The following is a 13563-nucleotide window of genomic DNA, read 5'->3' on the forward strand; positions in this document are numbered from 1 at the left end:
ATCTCAACACAAGCACCCAGCTTCCCTCAACGACCAGCAACCTACAGTGCTGGACATCCTATGCCAAACAACTAGCAAGACAGGAACACAACCCCACCCATTAGCAGAGAGGCTGCCTAAAATCATAATAAGTCCACAGACACCCCAAAACACACCACAAGACGTGGACCTGCCCACCAGAAAGACAAGATCCAGCCTCATCCACCAGAACACAGGCACTAGTCCCCGCCACCAGGAAGCCTACACAACCCACTGAACCAACCCACTGTCCCCAACCACTGGGGACAGACACCAAAAACAACGGGAACTACGAACCTGCAGCCTGCAGAAAGGAGACCCCAAACACAGTAAGATAAGCAAAATGAGAAGACAGAAAAACACACCACAGATGAAGGAGCAAGATAAAAACCCACCAGCCCTAACAAATGAAGAGGAAATAGGCATTCTACCTGAAAAAGAATTCAGAATAATGATAGTAAAGATGATCCAAAATCTTGGAAATAGAATAGACAAAATGCAAGAAACATTTAACAAGGACCTAGAAGAACTAAAGATGAAACAAACAACGATGAACAACACAATAAATGAAATTAAAAATACTCTAGATGGGATCAATAGCAGAATAACTGAAGCAGAAGAACGGATAAGTGACCTGGAAGATAAAATAGTGGAAATAACTACTGCAGAGCAGAATAAAGAAAAAAGAATGAAAAGAACTGAGGACAGTCTCAGGGACCTCTGGGACAATATCAAACACACCAACATTCGAATTATAGGGGTTCCAGAAGAAAAAGAGAAAAAGAAAGGGACTGAGAAAATATTTGAAGAGATTATAGTTGAAAACTTCCCTAATATGGGAAAGGAAATAGTTAATCAAGTCCAGGAAGCACAGAGAGTCCCATACAGGATAAATCCAAAGAGAAATATGCCAAGACACATATTAATCAAACTGTCAAAAATTAAATACAAAGAAAACATATTAAAAGCAGCAAGGGAAAAACAACAAATAACACACAAGGGAATCCCCATAAGGTTAACAGCTGATCTTTCAGCAGAAACTCTGCAAGCCAGAAGGCACTGGCAGGACATATTTAAAGTAATGAAGGAGAAAAACCTGCAACCAAGATTACTCTACCCAGCAAGGATCTCATTCAGATTTGATGGAGAAACTAAAACCTTTACAGACAAGCAAAAGCTGAGAGAGTTCAGCACCACCAAACCAGCTTTACAACAACTGCTAAAGGAACTTCTCTAGGCAAGAAACACAAGAGAAGGAAAAGACCTACAATAACGAACCCAAAACAATTAAGAAAATGGGAATAGGAGCATACATCGATAATTACCTTAAATGTAAATGGACTAAATGCTCCCACCAAAAGACACAGATTGCTTGAATGGATACAAAAACAAGACCCATATATTTGCTGTCTACAAGAGACCACTTCAGACCTAGAGACACATACAGACTGAAAGTGAGGGGATGGAAAAAGATATTTCATGCAAATGGAAACCAAAAGAAAGCTGGAGTAGCAATTCTCATATCAGACAAAATAGACTTTAAAATAAAGACTATTACAAGAGACAAAGAAGGACACTACATAATGATCAAGGGATCTACCCAAGAAGAAGATATAACAATTGTAAATATTTATGCACCCAACATACGAGCACCTCAATACCTAAGGCAAATACTAACAGCCATAAAAGGAGAAATCAACAGTAACACAATAATAGTAGGGGACTTTAACACCCCACTTTCACCAATGGACATATCATCCAAAATGAAAATAAATAAGGAGACACAAGCTTTAAATGATACATTAAACAAGATGGACTTAATTGATGTTTATAGGACATTCCATCCAAAAACAACAGAATACACATTTTTCTCAAGTGCTCATGGAATATTCTCCAGGAAAGATCATATCTTGGGTCACAAATCAAGCCTTGGTAGATTTAAGAAAATTGAAATTGTATCAAGTATCTTTTCCAACCATGACACTATGAGACTAGATATCAATTACAGGAAAAGATCTGTAAAAAATACAAACACATGGAGGCTAAACAATACACTACTTAATAACGAAGTGATCACTGAAGAAATCAAAGAGGAAATAAAAAAATACCTAGAAACAAATGACAATGGAGACACGATGACCCAAAATCTATGGGATGCAGCAAAAGCAGTTCTAAGAGGGAAGTTTATAGCAAAAAATCCTACCTTACGAAACAGGAAACATCTCGAATAAAAAACTTAACCTTGCACCTAAAGCAATTAGAGAAAGAAGAACAAAAAAAACCCAAAGTTAGCAGAAGGAAAGAAATCATAAAAATCAGATCAGAAATGAAGGAAATGATAGCAAAGATCAATAAAACTAAAAGCTGGTTCTTTGAGAAGATAAACAAAATAGATAAACCATTAGCCAGACTCATCAAGAAAAAAAGAGAGAAGACTCAAATCAATAGGATTAGAAATGAAAAAAGAGAAGTAACAACTGACACTGCAGAAATACAAAAGATCATGAGAGATTACTACAAGCAACTCTATGCCAATAAAATGGACAACCTGGAAGAAAAGGACAAATTCTTAGAAAGGCACAACCTGCCGAGACTGAATCAGGAAGAAATAGAAAATATGAACAGATCAATCACAAGCACTGAAATTGAAACTGTGATTAAAAATCTTCCAACAAACAAAAGCCCAGGACCAGATGGCTTCACAGACAAATTCTATCAAGCATTTAGAGAAGAGCTAACACTTATCCTTCTCAAACTCTTCCAAAATATAGCAGAGGGAGGAACACTCCCAAACTCATTCTACGAGGCCACCATCACCCTGATACCAAAACCAGACAAGGATGTCACAAAGAAAGAAAACTACAGGCCAATATCACTGATGAACATAGATGCAAAAATCCTCAACAAAATACTAGCAAACAGAATCCAACAGCACATTAAACGGATCATACACCATGATCAAGTGGAGTTTATTCCAGGAAAGCAAGGATTCTTCAATATATGCAAATCAATCAACGTGATACACCATATTAACAAATTGAAGGAAAAAAACCATATAATCATCTCAATAGATGCAGAGAAAGCTTTCAACAAAATTCAACACCCATTTATGATAAAAACCCTGCAGAAAGTAGGCATAGAGGGAACTTTCCTCAACATAATAAAGGCCATATATGACAAACCCACAGCCAACATCGTCCTCAATGGTGAAAAACTGAAAGCATTTCCACTAAGATCAGGAACAAGACAAGGTTGCCCACTCTCACCACTCTTATTCAACATAGTTTTGGAAGTTTTAGCCACAGCAATCAGAGAAGAAAAGGAAGTAAAGGAATCCAAATCGGAAAAGAAGAAGTAAAGCTGTCACTCTTTGCAGATTACATGATACTATACATAGAGAATCCTAAAGATGCTACCAGAAAACTACTAGAGCTAATCAATGAATTTGGTAAAGTAGCAGTTTACAAAATTAATGCACAGAAATCTCTTGCATTCCTATACACTAATGATGAAAAATCTGAACGTGAAATCAAGAAAACACTCCCATTTACCATTGCAACAAAAAGAATAAAATATCTAGGAATAAACCTACCTAAGGAGACAAAAGACCTGTATGCAGAAAATTATAAGACACTGATGAAAGAAATTAAAGATGATACAAATAGATGGAGAGATATACCATGTTCTTGGATTGGAAGAATCAACATTGTGAAAATGACTCTACTACCCAAAGCAATCTACAGATTCAATGCAATCCTATCAAACTACCACTGGCATTTTCCACAGAGCTAGAACAAAAATTTCCACAATTTGTATGGAAACACAAAAGACCCCGAATAGCCAAAGCAATCTTGAGAACGAAAAACGGAGCTGGAGGAATCAGGCTCCCTGACTTCAGACTATACTACAAAGCTACAGTAATCAAGACAGTATGGTACTGGCACAAAAACAGAAAGATCAATGGAACAGGATAGAAAGCCCAGAGATAAACCCACACACATATGGTCACCTTATCTTTGATAAAGGAGGCAGGAATGTACAGTGGAGAAAGGACAGCCTCTTCAATAAGTGGTGCTGGGAAAACTGGACAGGTACTTGTAAAAGTATGAGATTAAATCACTCCCTAACACCATACACAAAAATAAACTCAAAATGGATTAAAGACCTAAATGTAAATAAGGCCAGAAACTATCAAACTCTTAGAGGAAAACATGGGCAGAACACTCTATGACATAAATCACAGCAAGATCCTTTTTGACCCACCTCCTAGGAAATGGAAATAAAAACAAAAGTAAACAAATGGGACCTAATGAAACTTCAATGCTTTTGCACAGCAAAGGAAACCATAAACAAGACCAAAAGACAACCCTCAGAATGGGAGAAAATATTTTCTAATGAAGCAACTGACAAAGGATTAATCTCCAAAATTTATAAGCAGCTCATGCAGCTCAATAACAAAAAATCAAACAATCCAATCCAAAAATGGGCAGAAGACCTAAATAGACATTTCTCCAAAGAAGATATACAGACTGCCAACAAACACATGAAAGAATGCTCAACATCATTAATCATTAGAGAAATGCAAATCAAAACTACAATGAGATATCATCTCACACCAGTCAGAATGGCCATCATCAAAAAATCTATAAACAATAAATGCTGGAGAGGGTGTGAAGAAAAGGGAACCCTCTTGCACTGCTGGTTGGAATGTAAATTGATACAGCCACTGTGGAGAACAGTATGGAGGTTCCTTAAAAAACTAAAAATAGAACTACCATACAACCCAGCAATCCCACCACTGGGCATGTACCCTGAGAAAACCATAATTCAAAAAGAGTCACGTACCACAATGTTCATTGCAGCTCTATTTACAATAGCCAGGACATGGAAGCAACCTATGTGTCCATCGACAGACGAATGGATAAAGAAGGAGTGGCACATACATACAATGGAATATTACTCAGCCATAAAAAGAAAGGAAATTGAGCTATTTGTAATGAGGTGGATAGACCTAGAGTCTGTCATACAGAGTGAAGTAAGTCAGAAAGAGAAAGACAAATACCGTATGCTAACACATATATATGGAATTTAAGAAAAAAATGTCATGACGAACCTAGGGGTAAGACAGGAATAAAGACACAGACCTACTAGAGAATGGACTTGAGGATATGGGGAGGGGGAAGGGTAAGCTGTGACAAAGCGAGAGAGTGGCACGGACATATATACACTACCAAACGTAAGGTAGATAGCTAGTGGGAAGCAGCTGCATAGCACAGGGAGATCAGCTCGGTGCTTTATGACTGCCTGGAGGGGTGGGATAGGGAGGGTGGGAGAGAGGGAGACGCAAGAGGGAAGAGATATGGGAACATATGTATATGTATAACTGATTCACTTTGTTATAAAGCAGAAACTAACACACCATTGTAAAGCAATTATACTCCAATAAAGATGTAAAAAAAAAAAAAAAAAAGAGCATGCCACTGGAGCGGGCCGCGGACAAACTGACCCAACACTAATTCCATCGGACTTGCATGTTCCAAAGATGAAACGACTGCTGTCCCCTCTTCAACATCCCCCTTTGAGAAGCCTTGCAGGTCTCTACCGTGTGCCGGCTCCCTTGCTGCAGCAAGTGATGAGTCTAGCTTTGTTCACCATGGGCCATTCCCTTTGGTCTTTGGCTATTGGCCAACGATGGTAGGTAGGGTTATTTTTGCAAAGATTAAATAAAATCAATCAGAGCGAGTGACTGTCACAATAGAAAGGTGATGTGATTAAGAGTCTGTTGGCACAGTTGATTATAGATTTAAAGTTTCTTTGGTGGCAAAGGTACGGGGTTGTACAGAGATGGGCACACCATGTGTTCCCAGATAGAGGTGCAGTATCCCACACCCCATCATTCCCACAGGAATCTAGACCTGTAGATCATGCCACTCACTCAGAGTGAGGATTCCCAGATGGGAAGAACTTCCTGTGCCTCTGGACTCCTTCCCTCCTGATCACCTAATGACAGCAGCTATGCACGGATTACCCTGCATGCCCACCATGGGCAGGTAAGAGATGCACAGCAACCTGACCCCATTCCCGAGTAATTATTGTGAGGATGAGCGATGCAGAATCCAGTTCCCCAGACATAGCCTCCCACCCTGAGCCATGGCTTCAGACTTCTCTGAGATCTGTTCTTCTAATATACCAAATCCTTAGCACAATGCCTGGTGGATAGTAGGAGCTCAGTAAATATTAGTTGACCCTCCTTTACATACATCCTCATTCTAAAATCTCACCAGCCTTTAAGAAGCACTCAGCTGGTGCTTCATGAAATGAAACCTCCGCTCCCACCCCAAAAGCACCCAGGAAATTCTCCCTTCTTGAAAGCCCCACCACACATTGAGTGGATGGCTCCCATCCCCCAGCTCACGCTGGGGGCTCACAGTCCTCTGTGACTGCTAACAAAACGCCTTGACTTGGGGGCTTCCCTGGTGGCGCAGTGGTTGGGAGTCCGCCTGCTGATGAAGGAGTCGCGGGTTCGTGCCCCGGTCCGGGAAGATCCCACATGCCGCGGAGCAGCTGGGCCCGTGAGCCATGGCCACTGAGCCTGCGCGTCCGGAGCCTGTGCTCCGCAACGGGAGAGGCCACAGCAGTGAGAGGCCCGCGTACTGCAAAACAACAACAACAACAAAACTCCTTGACTCAAGCCCCTTTGTCACCCATGTTAGCACCTCACCTTGTGCCTGGCATGGAACTTGCATCTCGTAGGGACTAGTAATTTGATGATGGACACCACTGTTAATTTTAGAACCGAAATGCAATGTCCTTGAGTTACCATGCATTCAGTTGGCTAAAAGCAGTTTACCTACATTTATTCTAAAAAGTATCCAGTGAAACCAACAAGAGATTTCGTAAAATCAAAAATTGGGTTGGCATTCCCCTTTTATTCTCAACAGACTTCTCAAAGACTCACAATTACATGAGTTTTTCATACCTTTTATTTTTTTTAAGCAGAAATAAACCAGTTTGTTCCTCAAACCTCGAATAAATTAACTGAACGCTTAAATCCACTGGCCCTAATAAATCTCTTTTCTCTAAGGAATGATATTCATAGTGGAGATTATTGCTGATAACCCTAAATGATTCACTTTTGCACAATGTCTGGAAGGTGGTAGCATGTGATATTTCAGTTCTGGCCAACCCACTATTAAGATCACAGAAAGGTTTTATTTTTTAAGTGTTCTTGTGTGTCAAGCCAATGGGTCAAAGGCCATATTCTGGCATTCTGAATAAAATTTAAATCATGGCATTAATTATTATAATAAGATACAGATATTAATTTCCTGAAATACTGTATGGCTCTAGCTTCACAAAATTGGGAGCTGTGTAATAGAAGAATGAGCCCAGCATTTGATCTCAGGAGACGGCAGTTACCAGCAGTGAGAGAATGGGCAAGAAACTGATTTCTCTGTACCTCTAAAATAGAGAGGATGATAATAGCTACCTCACATGGTTCTTATAGGAACCAAATACCCTGAGAGTGCTGAGTAAACTGTAGAGTGCTTCATAAATGTGAGTTACTATTCAATCTGTTCATAGAGATGTCGTATGTCAGAGCAGGAAAGGTACGCAGAGACCATCTCATCCATAACTTGGTGGTTACGCAAGAGGAAATTGAGCCCAGAAGAGGCTCTTGTTAGAGAGTCAAAGGGTCAAAAGATCAACCCCTTTCCACATTAGAAATCAGGGCAAAGCTAACTTACCAGAAGCCAAACATTCAAGCTTTACTAATACTCCTAATCTAGGAACATTGTTTTGGGTTGAATTGTGTCCTCCCTAAAAAGATATATTGGGGTCCTGAACCCCAGTACCTTAAATGGGACCTTATTTGGACATGGGGTCTTTACAGAGATAATCAAGTTAAGGTGAGGTCATTAGGATAAGTCCTAATCCAAAATGACTGCTGTCCTTATAAAAAGGGAAGATTTAAGCACAGAGACAGACACACACACACATACAGAGAACACCATGTGAACATGAAGGCGGAGACTGGAGTGATGCTTCTAAGCCAGGGAACACCAAAGATGCCAGTATTCCACCAGAAGCTAGGAAAAAAGCACAGAACAGATTCTCCCTCACAGGCTCAGAAGGACCCAACCCTGTGGACACTTTGATCTCAGACTTCTGGCCTCCAAAACCATAAGACCATAAATTTCTGTTGTCTAAGCCAATTTGTGGTATTTTGTTACAACAATCCTGGCAAATGAATACAAACACTGTGTTCTTTAATTCTTGAACCTGATAAAAATGTTAGTCGCATTTGGGGCATTTTCAAAAGGAGGTCCAAAGCAATTTCAATACCCTTCTTTCATTTTACCTTCACAAGACTCTATTAAATAAATAGATACTAACATTCCAGTATTACAGATATTTTTCGTGTTAATTATTTATATTCTGCAAAGATACAGAAAATATTTGGGGCAACAAACACTTTAATACAAATAAAACACAAAATAATTCTTAAAAAAAAAAAACCAAAGACCTAACTTGACAAAATGATGGGGGGAGGATTTAAACAAATTGTGAGCACAAATATATAGTCTGAGAACAGTTACAAGAAATGATCACAAGTGACATTGAAGTTTCCCAGCAATTAAGGCCAAAAGGAAAGCACAATGTGTTATAATAATAACTATAAACCAATATAATAATAACTATAACTCCAATATATAGAATCTTTTAGTACTTTTTGGATTATCTTATTTAGTTCTCGCAAAAACCTTTGTGCCACAAGTTTTTATTATCCCCATTTTGCAGATAGGCAAACTGAGAACTGGATGGTATAATTTGCCCAAGATCAGAGAACTAGTAAGTGGTGGCTCCCAGATTTATGCAGGCTAACTCCAGTGTAATTGCAGAGCTGTCCTCTTAATTACTCTGTTACACTGCTTCCCTGTGCAAGACAAGATTCTCCTAACTCAACCCTGGAACAAATTTGCCATGAGTCCTTAAGTAAGGAACACCAAACGGCATCAAGAATAAAGTCAACCACAGTTTTACCTAAAATGCTCAGATATTTTACCTTAATTTATCTACAGTAAATATTCGCTGGATACTTGCTACGTGTTTGGTGCATCAGTATAATGGGTCAAGTATAAAAGAACGATCACTACTTGCTGGCCACTGGCTCTCAAGAGATAAATGAACAAGTCCTCTTTCCTAACAGAGTAAGAAAGAGAGATATGAAGGAAGTTACTTGGCTATAGCAGGTTAAGTGTGTTAATAAATATGTCCTAAGAACGGTGGTGCCACAAAGGGGAGGGTGATCCTTTCAAACCACCAAAGATGCACAGAAGAGGGAAGCAATGCAGTAGGTACAGAATCCCTAACAAAATATAGTAGGTAGAAGCTGGGGTAGAAGATGCAACAGCAAAGGTAGGCAGGGCCATATCAAGAAGGGTTTTCTATCATATCTACCAACATCAGCATTTCTTAAGATGCTCTTTCTTAAATTCCATGGGAAAAATTCAAGAAGAGGCAGAATTCTGTTTTCCTGCCTATGAGCTTCCTGTGCCTGTGGTAACAAATCATCACCAGCTTAGTGGCTTAAAACGATACACATGTTTTATGTTTTATTTTACCATTCTCAAGTCAGAAGTCCGACATAGGTCTCACTGGGCTAAAATCAAGGAGTCCTCAGGGTTGTATTCTTTTCTAGAGGCTCTAGGGGAGAATCCATTTTCTCACCTTTTCCGGCTTCTAGAGGCTGTCACATTCCTGGCTTGTGACCGCTTCCTCCGTCTTCAATGCAAACACCATCAGGCCAAGTCCTTCTCATATTTCCACCTCTTTGGTTTTCTCTCTGTCTGCTTCCCTTTTCCCTCATTTCAGAACCCTTATAATTACATTGGACCCACCCAGATAACCCAAGATAATGTCTGCATCTCAAGGTCAGCTGATTTGACAACCTTAATTTATCTGCAACCTTTGCCATGCAACCTAAGATATTTACAGGTTCTAGGCAACAGGATATGGACATTTTTCAGGGACCAACATTCTGCCTACCGCACCTGGTGTATATCAGGAAAGGGATTTGAGTCTCTCTGGAGTATGTTCCAGAAAGCTCCCCCTTCCAGGGAAATCAAGCCATTTTGCCTTTCATGGGGCACATGCTTTGCCTCTGTAATCGTTAGTTGGCCAATACTGCCAAGGTGCTAAAGGAATCTGTTATGTCCATATGTTTTGGGGGCAAAGATTCTTTAAAGGGCCTCCTAAGCCAGCTCCTTTTACATGTTATAAACCAGGGACACATAACTGGTTAGTGGCATGTCAGTCCTACCAGTTTTGCTGAATAAACAGTTTATTTCAGTGTACAAAGCCATCCCAAACATCAGCGAGTGACCCCAAAGAGTTGCAGTTTATGGGATCTACATTTTGATCTGCTTGCCAAGGTCAATGTTCTCCAGCCAAGGTAGAAGAATGGATAAAATGACCTCCCAAAGATTCTTGCTTATCGGCAGATGCCTTCATTTCTAACCCGAAACAATGCTGCCTTTTATCCACTGAATGATTTTCTTTTTAACTTGCTATCAATTCACTTTAACAGTCTCAGTGACTTTCAGGAGAAAAACCTGTAATTTAATGATTATAAAGATACCAGAAAACTTATCTGTGATACTAATGTTGGAATTAGAAGCCCGGATTTCTCTTCCTTCTCCTCCAGGGTTGGTGCTGATTGGCTGGCTGACAGACCGGCAAACAGATGTGCTCAGCGCAGGCAAGGCAACTTAACACAAAGAAGAGATGGCCTTTAAATGCAGTACTTAGTCCCATCTACTCAAGGTTAAGGGCAAGTTTATGTACAGGGAGATCATGTGATGATACGAAAAGAGGATCAGGAGAATGGAAATGAATTATTGTAAGCCCTGATTACCTTGAATTCAGACTTAATTAAGTTAATAATTTATGTAGATGTACAGGTTTGGGGAATATTTACACTAGAGTCACCATAAAGTTTAACTTAAATTTCTACTTATTCTCTCTTGTCACCATAAAAATGACTAGATCTGTTGGTTAAAAAGAGTAGAGTTTTCAAAAATCTACAAACAATAAATGCTGGAGAGGGTGTGGAGAAAAGGGAACCCTCTTGCACTGTTGGTGGGAATGTAAATTGATGCAGCCACTATGGAGAACAGTATGGAGGTTCCTTAAAAAACTACAAATAGAACTACCATATGACCCAGCAATCCCACTACTGGGCATATACCCTGAGAAAACCATATTTCAAAAAGAGTCATGTACCACAATGTTCATTGCAGCTCTATTTACAATAGCCAGGACATGGAAGCAACCTAAGTGTCCAATGACAGATGAATGGATAAAGAAGGTGTGGCACATATATACAATGGAATATTACTCAGCCATAAAAAGAAATGAAATTGAGTTATTTGTAGTGAGGTGGATGGACCTAGAAAGTGTCATACAGAGTGAAGTAAGTCAGAAAGAGAAAAACAAATACTGTATGCTAATACATACATATGGTATCTAAAAAAAAAAAAATGGTTCTGAAGAACCTAGGGGCAGGACAGGAATAAAGACGCAGACGTAGAGAATGAACTTGAGGACATGGAGCAGGGGGAAGGGTAAGCTGGGATGAAGTGAGAGAGTGGCATGGACATAACATACACTACCAATGTAAAATAGCTAGTGGGAAGCAGCCACATAGCACAGGGAAATCAGCTCAGTGCTTTGTGTCCACCTAAAGGGGTGGGATAGGGAGGGTGGGAGGGAGACACAAGAGGGAGGGGATATGGGGATATATGTATACGTATAGATGATTCACTTTGTTACACAGCAGCAACTAACACAACAATGTAAAGCAATTATACTCCAATAAAGATGTTAAAAAAAAAGAGTAGAGTTTTCCTGTAATATTAAAACATTGGTTTTAATATTTCCAAAGACTTTTGACTTATGGCCTTCATCAGACTAAGAACGTTTGTTATAGGGGACTCCATTTGTTAAGATAATTGTTTGTTCTCTCAAGATTGTAAACTGTATTTACCATAAGGGGTCAATCTACTCACCGACCTTGTGATAATTAATTTGCCAACCACAACCCCACTGAACTAGCTCTAGTTAACTCAACCAGTAAAAAGAATGATGCAGATTCTCTAAAAATTAGAGAATGGCTAAAGGCCATTCTTCTTGTAAATAATCATGTTACAAATGAAAAAAGTGATTCTATGGCAATGGTTCTCAAACTTTGCTGCATATTAGAATCAAATGAGGAGTGTTGAAGAAATCAAAACCCAAGCCACAATCCCAGAGCAAATTAATCAGAATCTCTGGGGGTGGGGTGGGCTCAGGTATCAATATTTTTAAAGCTCCCTAGGTAGTCCCCATGCACAACCAAGTTTGAGGGGGTCAGTAAACAAGCAGTATCAACATCACCTGGGAGCATCGCAGAATCCTGGACCACATTTTGATTCTACTGAATCAAAATCTGCATTTAATCACATCCCTAGGTGGTTCTTAAGCACATTAAAGTTTGAGAAGCATTGAGCTATGTTGCTTTCATCCCAATGCAAAATCTCAATTTGCCGCCAACTCAGCAAGGACACCTAGAACAGAGCAATGAATGTGATGTTAATTAATAACACAACTTTGGCCAATTCATTTATCTTCCTTGAGCCTCAGTTCCTAATGATGAGATTGGGCAAGATCATATCTGATGTCTTTTGCACCCCTGAAATTTTACGATGCTCTGTATTCTATATACACGTGTTGGTTAGGAGGCATTCACTTTTAATCATGGCTGAGAATACTTTAGTCTTCATGGAGCAACGTGACTTCTTTGGAACACGTCCTTGAAATTTTCAACATAATGTGCCTTACTGGCAGGCATGCTTTCAAATAAAAGTGAGGACATTCAAATATTATGGCTTGATTAGGGTATTATGGTCTCCACGGAGCTTATTTATATAATCTCTCACTCTTTATCATTTCAGCCTTTGTATTTCACAAGGCACCTGCTAGAAGCATCACTCATGTATTGTCTCAGAGGACACAGTCCGCCTTTCGTGGGTGGAAGAGAAGATGCCTTCCATGAGTCCATGCCTTCCCCAGGTGTCGCTGATAGTAAAAACTGCACGGAAATGAGACTCAGGGGAGCCAGATTTTTGTCTTGGTTTCGCCATTGTCCAGCTACCTGACCTTGATTAGTTCACTGATGATGTCTGTACCCCTCTACAATCAGAAGATCAGACTAGATCGACTCCATTTCTAACATGTTGCCTCTGCTTATTCCCTATGTACAGCCTCTCATTAACATGCATATACTGAATTGCTTATGATTTCTGTCTTCAGAGTGGGCAGAGGACCACGTGGCTTTTCTAGGTAGAATTCAGACTCCTTGGGTATTGCCTGTGTTTGGCAGAACCTCCAGTTTCCCTCCAAAATTGGACAAAGATGAGTGTCTTTGTTATTTTGTTATAGAAGCTCAAGCAGACTAAGACACAGAGATTAGCCCTTTCACAGTGAGAAGTCTCTGTTGGCCCT

Source organism: Stenella coeruleoalba (genome assembly GCF_951394435.1).
Source record: "Stenella coeruleoalba genome assembly, chromosome: 15".
In the NCBI taxonomy this organism is placed as follows: domain Eukaryota; kingdom Metazoa; phylum Chordata; class Mammalia; order Artiodactyla; family Delphinidae; genus Stenella; species Stenella coeruleoalba.